We start from the raw sequence: 13,823 nt of genomic DNA on the forward strand, positions 1-13,823 counted from the left end.
ATTTTCATAATTCAGTATTGCTGGATTCTGTCTGTTCCTCTTAAATTTGGATATCTCTTCCGAGAGCAGAGGGAACAATGATTYCCTCTGTTGACTATGTTGGATTGATCCTGTTTTCCTGTTACCTTCCTGTAGGAAGCAGTATTTCAGAAATGAGCGCTTTTATCCAGCTGGTTTCTTTATATCTCTGCTAGTTCTCTTTCTACTAGGAACAGGACTCTGTTAAGGACTTGGAAGTGCTTTAGGAGTAGGTTTTCTTTGGCCAGTGGCATAGTTTTTTAGGACAGGGATTTGCTGTCTTTAATTATTAAACTGATGTGTTCTCAGCTTAAGCTTGCCATAGACATTTGTAGCAGAATGGACAACCCTAATATCTGGCCAGAAAAATATCGGCTAAAAGTATTTACTAGGCTAAATATAGCAGCCCATGACAAGTGGTGACTTAGTGACTCCAAACTTGAGCTCTTTGCAATTTCTTCCTAAAGATGAGCCCACAGGGCTGCAACAATCTTGAGCAGCTGTTTTTCTGTGGATGCCTCAGCTGTAGCTGCTTCTGCATCAAGCCTGTGAAACATAGGCTGTTTGTACAGGGCATGGTCTGCTTGAAGCTGGGCCCTGAGATAGGGGGTTCACTTTGCCAGACCAGAATGCAATATGTGCAGGCATTTACATTTTCATCTGCAGCACGCTTTAAACAGGAGAATAGRTTTCAAAGATGTTTCAAAAATACCGTGACAGGCAGGAAATGCGAGCCAACGCTAATTATGTTGTTACCAGCTTAACCGGCATTGTTAGTGTGACTTCCCAGTGCTGCGAGAAGCTCCTGAGTGATCGTGTGACACTGAGTACGGTTACAATTTTGCAAAGGGCGGAGAGCGAGGAGTATCCGCTCTTTGGGAGCCGCTAACCGTTTCCTCCTGTGATAGCTAGCCCGTGCAGAAGTTGAGCGTGCACTGCAGGCTAATGAGCTGAGTGTCGGGAGGTGAACGAAAGAAATCACCGAAGGTGGTGTGGTGCGGAGGAAGAAACCTTCTCGTACTAGCACATTTCGGGGAAAAAGAAAAAAAAAAAAAAACAGGAGAAAAGTTGAATTTCAGACAGGAAAGAGGTGTCAAATCTAAAGAGGCATTGGTTTGAGTTTGTAAGCTGTTAGAGAAGAAGGAAATAGATGACTAAATTGTGAGGGTGTAACAAGCGTAGGCATAGTTTAGATGGCCTAGTAAATGTGCAAATTAGGCTTGTGACAGTTAAAATCAAAGGAAAGGAAAAGGTATCCAGTTCGTCTGTCTTAACATAGAGAGGTCTGTAATGAGTAGAAAGTGAAAAGGCTGAGCAAGAGCATGGAACAGCTAATGTGGACCACGTGCCGGCAATTTGGTTTGGTCTGAGTTTGATCTGCATGTGTAAAGCAGCAGACTTATAAATATATCTTTTGGTGCCCAAAATATGAGTCTCTGTGTCCTCCTTTTCCCTTCTTCTGTACTTTTCAATTATTCGTATTGCTGCTTCTCACTCCCTGCATTGTAACTTAAACCTAGGTCACACAGAAAAATGATCCAGAGGACTTTTTTTGATGTTTTATTTGTATTTTAAAGGGTTGAGCATAACCCTTACATGATTTAAGGTTTTGTCCAGCAAACTGATTTCTTAGAGAAAAGATGTGTTTTTACAGATCTTGATTCTTTTGCTTTTTTCATCTGACTAAGGCTGTCAGTAGCCAAGCCCATTTGCACTTTCTTTTATTTATCTTCAAACCAAAGTCTCACTAGCTTTTTGGAATCACAGATATACACTCTCTCCTTCCTCCCTTCCTCTCCCCACCCGAAAAGACTCCTCAAAATCCATCTAGCTTGGCTTTTCCACATTAGTTTCCTTTGATAACAAAATAAAAATGAGACTAAAAAGTGGTGTTTATTTTCAYTTGCCCCCAAGGGGAGATTTTCACAGATCATCTAATGACTGYTCCTCTCCAAATATCACAGACCCAGGAAAACTGCTCTGGCCAATTCACTGCTTTTGCCATTATTTCAAATAGTTTTGTTCCGTACTTGAAAAGCGGGAGTTTTTGAAAGTTCCTTTCCTTGAGAAGTTGATTTATTTCAACGGTCTAGAAAGACGTGGATGATTTGGATACGCTGAGATATTATGCATGTACAAAGTGCTGTAAGCAGTAGTTTTGGGCTAAGGATAATTGCAGTAAATACAAAAATCAGCGGAAAAGTAAACACTCCAGACCTTGCCAGGGAGTTGAAGGCCCAGTGGTTACCAGTACTCCTCGTAGGCAAAGGCATACCTTTCCTGCTGAGGAGGAGACAGGGTACACTCGGTACGGCTGCACTGCAGATCCTCTTTAATATCTTTTTCTAGTCGTAGTGTTGTAACTGATCAGCTTTATGAGCCTGAAGAAGAATTTTTAGAAATGATATTGGGTGCGTAGGACATTTTAATGTGAGAAGCAGAAGAGCTTATTTTTGGAAGACAGGAGAGAGGAGCAAGTATAAATTGTCTCAGCTTTGTCCTGACTACATTAACCTGCTTCAGAGCTGAAGAAAATGWCAAGAACAAAAATTGCAAGGGTCATATCGAAGTGTTACAAATTTTGTGGCTGTCGGCCAGAAAAACAGGGCGTCCGTGGTTGTCACAAGAGCACCAGGGAACAAAGCTGACTTTCTGGCTGAAGAGAAAGATTATATGGCTGGGAATAAAGAGCTGAGGAGGGAGCTGAAAATGAAAACTTAACACACACCAAACGGGGACAAAGGAGAGCTGAGTGTTCAAAGAAGCGTTCAGAGCCAAAGAGAGYACAATGATCAGTGGAAACCTCGAAGGAGTGGTGTGTCTGGGGCTCCTCCGTGAACGCCCTGGGCTCGTTCTTTGGGACAGGTTCAGGGACGAGGAGGATGTAGGTGGGTGCAAGGAAGTCAGAGTCTAGCTGTGAAGCCCGGAAAGTGCGAGTTAAAGATTGCAGCTTTCTTATTTCCTCTCCATCTCTCTAATATGTTTCAACTCTAGGTCCTCCGTATACACAGCTGACTTGGCCCCCTTATACTTGAAGCGTGAAAATTAGCTGTTATGTGAAGGAATATTTATTATACCAGTGCTTGAGTAGAAGACTAAACTGGTGTATAACAGGTGAATTGAGGGGAGGGGGAAGAAAAACAATTTACATCAGCTTTGAGTCTACTTTGAATTAGCCCTCAAAGCAGTTAGTGTGTGCGTGTATGTAAAGGTGGGGAGTGTACAGAGATACTTTGAAATTTAGCTTTCCTGAATGTTGGTTCAAATGAGGAAATCGTGTCAGTGATTAACTCCWATTATTGTAGAATCTTATTTGGGAGATCAAATTGTAAATACAGGTTTATGAGGTTGAATTTTTAAACAGTGTTTTTATTATTAAGATTTAGGAATGAAACTTACAATGTAGTGTTTGCTGCTTTCTTTAATCCATRGAAGCTTAGTAATTTAATACAGGGGAAAAAGTTAATACCAGGAACTTCCTTTCTCTTTCAAATATTTTAAGTCATATTTTTATAAGATTCTTAAAATTACTATGACCTGCTTATCTGTGATTTTAAAACAGATGATTTAGGGCACTGCTATTTGGCCTGGAATCTTTTTAGGTAAAAATGAGCTTAGTAATATGGATCAAGKTTAGAACAACTTTACTGCAAAAGTTGCTAGGCTTCAGTCAGTCCCATATGTAATAAGTTCTATGATGAGTGGGTTTTTTGCTTTTTGTGTTTTATTTTTTAGCTGTATCTCATCTCTTCACATTTGATGCTGATGCTGTGAGTTCAAAATTTCAATTTAAAGCAAGACTRCAATAAAAATGTTCATCATTACATTTACTTGATTGATAACAAAAAAAGAACCAAGCAAGGTACATATGTCAGCATCTGGATGGTGGATCAAAGATACCTACTCACCTACCTTTCTTGTTCATATCTAATGCCTTCTGAYTATTGAGCTGTCTAAAGATCTCTTCACTAAAAAGAATTGAAAAAACACACAGCCATGTGCCAGGTAACATTATGGTGATACAGTTCTAAGGAGTTCCAGGATGGCAGGTGCTATAATTGCTTCAAAAATACTTATAATGTAGATAGGTCAGACGTATGAGCAATAAATGACAGACAATACCCAAATAAAATGCTAAGCACAAGATATGATCTCAAGTTTTGTCCTTCACTGCTATGATCCGTTATTATGATTTAAAGGAACATCAGAGAAAGAAGAGCATCTGTGAGCAAGAYGGTAGGTGGGTGTTGGGAAGTCTGAGTCATCCAGAAACAGTAATCAAACTCCAGTCTAGTGGAGTATGCTTGACTTCAGGGTCTTCAGTCAAAGAAAAGAGCTTTAAAGCAAACATGTACTTTTGAGTCATATATCCCTGGGAGAAATGATTTAATATTCTGTATTACTGTATCCAGTTACTCTATGTAGATTTAAAAATATATTTCATAGGCTTAGGTCTTAAGCGTGCTTGATAGTTCTCCTCAGCTCCCACTCAATTTATATTTCACTTGTCTTTTTAATTTATGAGGAGATCTGCTATTGTGGAAGCTATTTTGATATGAGGGTAGTTAATTGCTATTCTGAGATCAGTTCTGCCTCTATAAAGATATGTTGAAAGTAGTACTTGTAGCTGATCTGAGGGGTAAGAATGGCTGTATTAATTGTTCCTACACTCATTAGAAAGAGGTTGGTGCCAATAACGCTCTGAGAAAAGAAGAGATCTTCAGGACTGTTGAGATTAGAACTGTAGAGAAAGCGTCAAGGAGACATAAAGGCTGGCACTTTCTCATGAAGGGAGCATTAAACCAACGGCGTGAAGGTAAGTACTGAACTGACAGTAATGGGATGTTCTAAAAACTGCTGATAGATTTCCAAAGAGAAGAGCTGAAGACTTAGAACCCCAGAAGAAATATTTGATATTTTTTAAGATTTGCGCCAAATGTCATTATAACTGCGGGAAGATAGAATGTCAGCTGGGAAATTTCTCTCCTCTTCTATCATTGATGTTCTTGTCTTCTTGTAAGGAAGTTCTTGTCTTGTCCTACTCTCTCTTATTTCTTGTGGTTTTCTATGATGTTTCATTTGAAGACGTTAGAGGTGCATTAGTGTCTCCCAAATGCATCTATGCTTTTTTTAAATATTCATAAGTTTGAATTATCCAAGTTTTTCTCTCTTCAACATGGTCCCCAGTTTCACTTTTGATGTGTTTCCTCAATTGCTATTTTTGTTCAGAAAGCTTCAACCAATTTGGACAGCAGAATTTTCAACATCCTCAAAGTGAGAGTCAAGCGGCATATCAAATTTACTACAGGTAAGTGGGAATGGGAAAATAATACGTTGCTGAGCTTCACCCAAATGTTGACCAAGCAATTCTGGCAAAAATGATAAGAGCAGCCCATCTTCATTCTTTATAGCACTCAAATAAGGTTGTGAGAAAATGAATTGTTTCAGTTGAGAATGAAATAGTAGATGTAAAATCTTTGTAGGGAATCATCAGTGTAGTTGCAAAACTAGGGCATTAGCAATTACTGGTTTGGCTCTAAATCACAAGAAATAATTGGTGTATGTAAACCATGCTTCAGCAGTATATGTTTCTAAAGAGATTTATTTACAGTTGAGTAGGTGTCGTTTCAGTCAATGCCAGACACTAAGCCTCAAGGCAGCCAGCTTCCTGAGCAAAATATTGCAATCTAAGATTGGTTTTAGTCATTCTTCCCTCTTCAATAGTCTTGCATGTAATAACCATTAAAAATGCATTGCTGATGGAGATGCTGTAGGTCAATGTTAGAAATGTATTTTTCCTGCAGACAAATGTATTCCATAAATAGTAGAGCCACTTTGTTAYTAAAGTAAATTGAGGACGTTTTGTATCTCAACTTTATGCACGCAATAGGACCCTCCAAGCTGCTAAGTCTGTCTTATTTCAAAATTAAAAAAATCTCCAGTCTTCAGGGTTGGTGGTAGAAAATATGATTCCACATTTATTAAATCTGAATAGCAAAACCAGACCCATATGCTTTGCTTTGGTTCACTTATTCATGAGTGCCAGAAGAGGTGTCATTTGTACGGCAATTGCGCTAATTTATAGGAAGGTGATTTGGTGTGTTAAGCATGTCACTATTAGAAGTATTTTTCCCTTTAGTGCCATATGTATTTKCTTTGTTTTGAAAAAGAAAAGTTTGAAAAGGAGAGCAGTCGAAAGAGTAGTGGTACTCTGCATGACTGAATGGTTGTTCAGAAAGAGCCTCAATGGAAAGAAGGTAGAAGGGAAGGACAATTGAACAGTAAATAGGTTATTTTCTTTGAAAGATTTTGCACCTATTTTAAGCTGGAAATAGTGAGCAAGAGGTCTGCATTGAAGTCAGTATTGATCTCTAGGGCCACCTGCACATAGCCAGCTTCTTTTACATCTGCAGTCCCTATTAACACCTCCCATTATACCCATCTGTGTTTTTTGGAATCATTTCTTCATGGACTGTTCCACATATAAGAGATGACACATAAAGTCCCCAGATAGCCTCATGTCTGCTATCTCAATTATTTTGAGCTTATATTGCCTTATGTCTGAAGAGTGAAGGAAAGAAGTATCAATTTTCTGCTTTTTATTTGTTTGAATAAACTGTGGAGAGAGGGAAGGGTGCTGAAGTGTTCCTCTGAATGTCCTTATCAGTGCAAAAATTATTCAGTATTTGAATCTGAGGAATCTTTTCATTTATAAATAAATGATAAATGCTTTTTARATATGACAGTGAATTCTATGCTTCGCTAAAGAAAGAAGTGTTGTCCAGTGACGCTTTTGAACAGAAATAGAAATGTTTCTACAGTTMAGGAAGTAATAGTACAAGTATTAAAAAGTGAGGCTCATATTTCCATGCTGGTAATAAGGATGTGTTCCACTCTAAGAACTACATGTAGCATAGAGCACACTTGCACAGCAAACCTGCACTTTAGCTTTTCAGCACTAGTATGCCATGACCTTTATAGCATATCTACTTTTGGTTGAGTAGACTGAAGCTTTGCTGGGCAAGCCAAAACAATTTGGGAGCATTTAGGACATAGTCCTTTGCAAGCCTTTGTGTAATTAAATTTACAAATATATAGTGTTCCAGTTTCCTAATGTTACTGTTGCCACATTTTTTTGTTCTGCATGTAAGTGTAAATATGTGAAATGTTGTCATCATAAACAGGTTGCATCTATGAACTTGGCCTTTTTTTTACTCTTTCATACTACAGCAAATCACTGTCTAAAAATTACTTTCAAAAGATATAATTCTTGCATGGTCCTTCTGGCACTCTATCTCAAATGTAATATAAGCACTGAATGATTTAGGATGGCTTCTGGATACTACGGTCACAGCCTGATACAGTGGAGAGTCTGTTCTCGGTGCGCCATGTAGGCAAAAGGCAATAAATAGGCAGAATTCATTTCTGCAAGTCTCCAAAGGTTGCTTGTAAGACCATAGAACTGGCCTCTGTGGATTGAAAGGATAATAAAAACCCGAATAAAACTTCATAGAAGAAAACTGAGCTATTCTCCTCCAACTATTCCAAGCTCTAGCAGAAATCAAACTGATGGGGACRAGAGAGAGGGAGTATTTCCCAGTAGAGGACATAAAAATATTTCATTTTCTCCTGGTTGCTCTATGCCTAACTAGAATTTAATAGAAGTATTATTTGCTATTTGCCTTGGTATAGTGACATCGCAGAAAAAGAGCAGCTAAAATACTTTCTTCTGGGAAATACTTTTTATTGTTATGTATGCTAGATGAAAGTTAAGTACTTTTAAATCAGAACGTATTGAAGGTGAGACATCTCACAAAATTTTGCTTATCTGTATGTGAGGATCTTCTGCTACGGTTGTTGCTTGCTGTGTCTTGTGGCCTTGAGTCTGTCTTCATTAAAACCAACTGCATTGCTCTCATCTTAGGAGGAGAACAGGCGACAAAATACTTGGTGGGGGGAAAAACAGATAAGTTTCAGATGAAATACTGAAACAAAATTTCTAAAAGCATATCTCAAATGATCAGCCCTGTTGCCCAAGCTGAATTTGTTTCTTCTGGTAAAGGAGTGTGACAGTTAGCATCTTTTTATAGGTCCAAAACAGCGTTAGTCTGCCTTTTTTTGGCAGCTGCAAACCACCAAAAAAGGCAGCAATGAATACTCTGATTTGCCGCCTGCCACACAACTGGCAAAATAAAAGTCCAAATGTTCCAATGCTTTTTTAAATGGCTTGGCATTTACCATCAGTGATAATGTCATCTTAACTTGTTTTTAGTTACAAARCTTATTTCATTTCACTTGTTGTATTGATAATGCAGTAATGCATTGCAGCATTTTCTGAAAGACAATATTATCTAAGAATAATTAACAATTGCTAGACCTTAAAGGATTCTGACTTTATTTCCTGAGATTATCTATGTCAAAGTGTAGTTCCAGTGTTCTYGTATCTTCAACTTTGCAAACAATTGTTTTTATTACTCTTCTGGGGGACAAGGGAAGAAGGGAGGGGGACAGGACCAAACTCTAATGGATACTTGTATGCGTTAGGATAAACACAATCAGAAATGAATGCAATTTGGAGATACAAAGAGGAATGTAATCATAAGTTCTGTTTTTGCAAGAGCATATCTTCAGCCTGATCTCAGCTAAATACGTACACATTTACAATACATCAGGTTTATATAACTTCATTCTTGTTCACTAAATTAATGTGTTGACAAACACACTAGCAGGTGCAAAACCCTTCTTATATGAAATATCTTTTCCTTCTGAAAGGATACTCGGTTGTGCAAGGTGTTGCTGCTCACTTTTTTATTTTAAAAATTAAAAAAAWKSCMRGSMWYYKRWTWWTWWTWWTTTTTTTCCTCCTCATTGGCTTTTGAGCTGTGCAGTTCCATGCGTTAAGAGTAATGATGAAGTCCCAAGTGTTGCCTTTGGGTTACTGGGAAGTGTTGTGTGAATGGCTGTGTTGTATGTCATAGCTCTTATTAACTCCAGTGCCATTGCTAATGTTTTAATGTATGCGTATATGTGCCTTGAGGGAGTAGTTTGTGTGTTTTACTAGCATGATACACAAAAATACTCCCTTCCTTTTGCCTTTATTATAAATTAATACATGCCACCAGGGGACCTCTTACGATGCCAAATTGTCATCTTGTGAATGGTATGGATGAGATCCCACTAAAGTGGAGCTGAGCAGCTACGCATCCTGTGAACAAAACAAAACTCTCCCTCCGCTAACCCCTGGTGGTTTGCATTAATTCGCTATGAATAATTTGCATTCCTTTATCACAGTTGTTATTCCTTACCTCCTGTTTCGTTCCTCAGTTTTGGGGCACACCCTTTGTGAAGGCTGGGCAGAGGAAAGCTCGCCTGGCCGCTGCCCCGTCAGGGTTCGCCGATGCTGAGACGCGTGTACGTCATCGTGCACGTGATGACGTGTGACATCAGCGTGTGATATCACGCTTTGCAGGACGACAAATCCTGTTGGAGCCGTAGATCCGTTAGCACCAGACCTTGAAACAATTGTTTTCATTTAGACACTAATGAGTTAATCAGCGTCTAACCTGATCCRGGCTGGCTTGGTGCCTGTGTTGCAGGAGGGGAGGGTTGCCTGGCAACTCTGAAACCACCACATCCTTTGCTCCTGCCTGTTTCAGCTCTCATCTTGTGAGAGATGGGCGAAAGGAGCTGCTCCTTTGCYGAGCCTCCGCTTTTTTTGCCACCCGGCTGACAGTGCTGCAGGGTGACCATCAAAGAGCTGCAAAGTTTGTCTCAGTCGCTTCCAAAGTTCAGGCACTGAACCTGAAATTTTTGAAATCTGTCTTCTGCTTTGTAACCCAAATGGGTCATTCTTTACCACTCCTCTGCTCTCCTGACCCRCAGTCACGTCCCTCTCAAAATCCATCAAGCTACTGCCATTGGCTGTTTTTTTTTTTTCTCAGCAGACCTTCCCTGATCTAATTTATTATAAACAGCTGCCCAAAGCCCCTCGAATTTTGAAGATGCTAGGTTGCAAGAGATCTGTCCCTCTTGCCACCCTGTGAGTTGTTCAGCTGACAGCTCAGTTCAGGATTTGCTCAAACTTAAGTATCTCAGGATGTGTTACCACCTCAGAGAAACATCAGAACGCAAAGTTGAAGCTCAGCACAGATTACCTATTTTTCATTTGAGAAATGAAAAGGAAAAGTTTGCAGTGGTTATTTTGGAAGTATGGCTATTTCTCTAGATCCTTTCAGTCTCTAGAGTTTTGCAAGCTTTTGAGCTCTGCACAGAGGTTAAGGCTCATCTCTCTTTGCCTGAATGCTAGCAGAAACCTCATTACGAAATCAGCAAACTCTGCCTCACTGCTTCGAGACAACACAGAGTTTCGTATGATCTTTGGCATGTTAATAGGTTTTCACACAAGTGAAGTGAGTATTATTTTCTGTTTATGCAAGCTATGCACTTTGGTTAAAAAGGCCTTCTTATGGCGCAACATGTTTTACTTTGTCAGTTTGTTTAGTAAAACTCAGTGCTGCTTTGATCCCATTTCTGTGCTTTTGTCTGCATGCAAAACCATCTCTCTAAGTGTGCAAGATTTGCAAAACCTCCATATTTATAAATGTATGCTTAGTGACATGCATACTTCTGGAAAAACTGTTTAAATCCCACTCCCATGACTCTTCCCTAGCATGTTAGCTAGCTACATAGCACTTTTTTTGCCTTCATTTACTAGGAAGAACCACAGGGGCCTGTGACATTTATATACTCATTTCTTTATGTACCATGTCGTCTGGCACAGTTGTATTRTGATTTACGTATTTTTAACAGTAAAATTACTGTGACGTGTGATGCTCTTCAGTAAGCCATRTGGAAAGAACCTTTCTCTGGGCAAGCATAATACACATTTAAGCAGATAAGCCAAATGTCAGAACACAGACTTTGCAAGTATTAGAATAGCCTCTCACTCATTGCATCTTTGTGAAATACAGTGACAAATGTCTGATGGGACTGACAAATTGCACTATTGTATCTCATTTTGTTTCTCAGGCCACTGTAGGCTATATCATAATATCTTACTACTGATTCAGGTGAGATTGACTCTCTCAAATCTGTTTCCTACTTTGGTTGTGTCTTGAGACAATTTGCAGTGATCCTGCAGAGCTATTAAACTGTCCTTTTGTATGGAAACGGAGACCTCTGACAAGCTCTGCRCCTGTCATCCCGAGACCATGTAACTAGCCTGTTTTTGATCTTTTGGGAAGGCTGTGCAGAGATGGACAAGGCACTAGTCAGATCAGTTAATGTGATTTGCTAAAGGGAAAACCCTAGCAGAGATTAGGACCTGGGACTCCACAAGGCAGTTTATGGCAGGGTATATCAGAAGGTAAGTCAAACAAAGAAATGATTATGACTCTTTTTATTTGGAATAGAATGATAACAGAAGACAAACATATATATATATATATATATCCTCTATGTAATAATGAAAAGGCTGCCTTTCTTTTGAAGGAGAGCCGACTCATGTTTTAAGTGATCAAGACATGATGTTTTATGTTTGTTGTCACACAAAAACTGTTACTTTGTGTCAGAAAGCTTTTGAGTGCCTTTTTTTAGTTTGGTAATTACATTGCTGATGCAGCAAGCTATATGCACTTTAAAAATAGTGCTACAGGGTGTAATAGGAAGCCAGTCAATAAGGCTGAGGGAAGCTGAAGTTCATTCTTTGAATTTAATAAGCACCATCTTTACTACAGTAGTATTTTTCTTACAAGTACTCAACAAACTACTGTTTATAGGTATATGTACTGGTTGCCCTGCTTTTGACTTTAACCACCACGTGATGCTGAGAGGATTCTCCATGGGCTAAAGTTTGCTGGAAATATGTTAAAAAGTACTCGTAGAGTCAAAATTCTGGAGCTKGGGGACTACAGCAGTTGTATGGGTTAAATCTCTGATAGCATAATGACAGCAATGCGTCTTTGCGACGCTGGTGCCTGTCCTCTGCTGACGTGGTGGAAGCCTTGCGCTCTGCTCTTACAAGGCAGAAATCATGAAAAATCGCACAGACACACTACCTCGTGTGTGTGTGTGTAGATAGATATAATCCTCACCCTGTCCCCTAAGTGAGGTAGCCTAACAGCATGCCAGGCAAGGGGAGATGTTTTCTTAATATCAAGCCAAAGCTTAGCTCCCAGGTAACAAATGCTGTTTGAGGAATACACCAGATCGTAGTATGAGCAATGCTGTCTCCTCTTATATATAAATATCACCTGCTCTTTAAAGACTATTCACAAAACTGGCAGGTGATTTTGCTGTGACTAGGCTGGGATATGGAACCTGCACCATAATCGCTCCTTATCTATTCCACTTCCAAACAGTTAGTGAAGAAAAGAATGTTTTTAGCACAACTACTATGGGCTTGTATTAAATATCTTTCATTTCTTTCTTCCCTTAGCCCCGATATAGTTTCTAATAAAAGGATCTSTGCAAATTAGTTTTTTAACCTACTCAGATACTTCTCTTGAGCATTGCTTAAACATACAGATAATGTGGGATCTCATTTGAAAATAGTCCATTGCATATTTTTATGTTTCTGGATTCTAAGAGGAAATAATCTGATGTTGTACATGTTAGTGCCTTGTTGTTCAGTGCGGATGGAGGAAGCAGAGGAATGAAAAGTTTCCCATATTCTTGTGGTGAGAATCTTCTACTCCCTCTCAATGAACATGTAATAAAGCACTGGCTTTTTGGATGCAATGAATTCACGGTAAATTGAATTCTGACTCTCTTTCATGAAGAAGGCCTTAACTGAACAAAGAATTTAGGATTCAGGGCTGTAGAACCACAGAGTGTGTTTTTGCATGAGGGTCGTATCTGATAGCAACTGCACTGACCTGACAACTGCAGAAAGTGTCTAATGGTAGAGTTCAGTAAAGTTATTAGGAATTTTAAAGCTTGGTTTTGCTTGCAGTGCTGTAGAGCAGGGTATACTTAGAGCAGAATCGTTGTGCTTCAGGTTAATAAAAATGTAAGCACCGGTAATAGTTTGATTGCGTTGCTTGGTACACAATAGTTTTATGTCACTGTTAACTTAAAATGATTTGGGCTTCAGTTCCTTAGTACTCTATTTAAAGTTTATATAATGCATATTAATAYTCTGTAATTCTCTTTGTATAATCTGAAGTTGAGGAAAGAAATCCACAGGAGAACTAGAGGGTATTTAGCAGCCAGTCGGAAACCTGAGCTGAATATTACATGCATTTAAATATTGTAGTGCATATACAGTTGGAGTACAAGAGAATTTTTGAATCGGAGAATTTGAACACTGCGGGCTTTCAGGCTCATTTCTCCTCCCCATGGAACAGGGTGCCAGGAACCCGATCAATGGGCAAGGCAGTGCGCCTTGGTTTGTCTTCACTTTTAGCACTTGGAAACAGATGTTGGAACAATGTGTCATTTAGAGCTGGGCGAAATACTGCCTGCTTACTCTCCTGGGAGCCAAAAATGGAAACAAGCCTGCTTTGTGCCCGTTCCTGGATCTGCGTTTTGGCAGAGACCTCCCACTTGCGATGAACTGAGATGAACTCCCCGGCAGCCCCTGGGCACAGCGAGAGGGGRCTGAAGAGGGGGCTCTTTCAGCCCTTTCTTTGGGGTCGGTTCCGCTTTGCATAAAAACTAAAGAGTCATTAGATGACCCTCCGCAGGGATTCCCTAGGGTATCTCTAAACTGGTGATCAGGACAGGGCCCCCGGCTGCCTGTGTAATCCTACAGCGTTGACGGGGAGAGCGCGTTGCCTTGCGTTGCCTTGCGTTGCCTTGCGTTG

This window comes from Rhea americana, unplaced genomic scaffold (genome assembly GCF_003343005.1).
Source record: "Rhea americana isolate MKP2758 unplaced genomic scaffold, rheAme1 scaffold_22, whole genome shotgun sequence".
In the NCBI taxonomy this organism is placed as follows: domain Eukaryota; kingdom Metazoa; phylum Chordata; class Aves; order Rheiformes; family Rheidae; genus Rhea; species Rhea americana.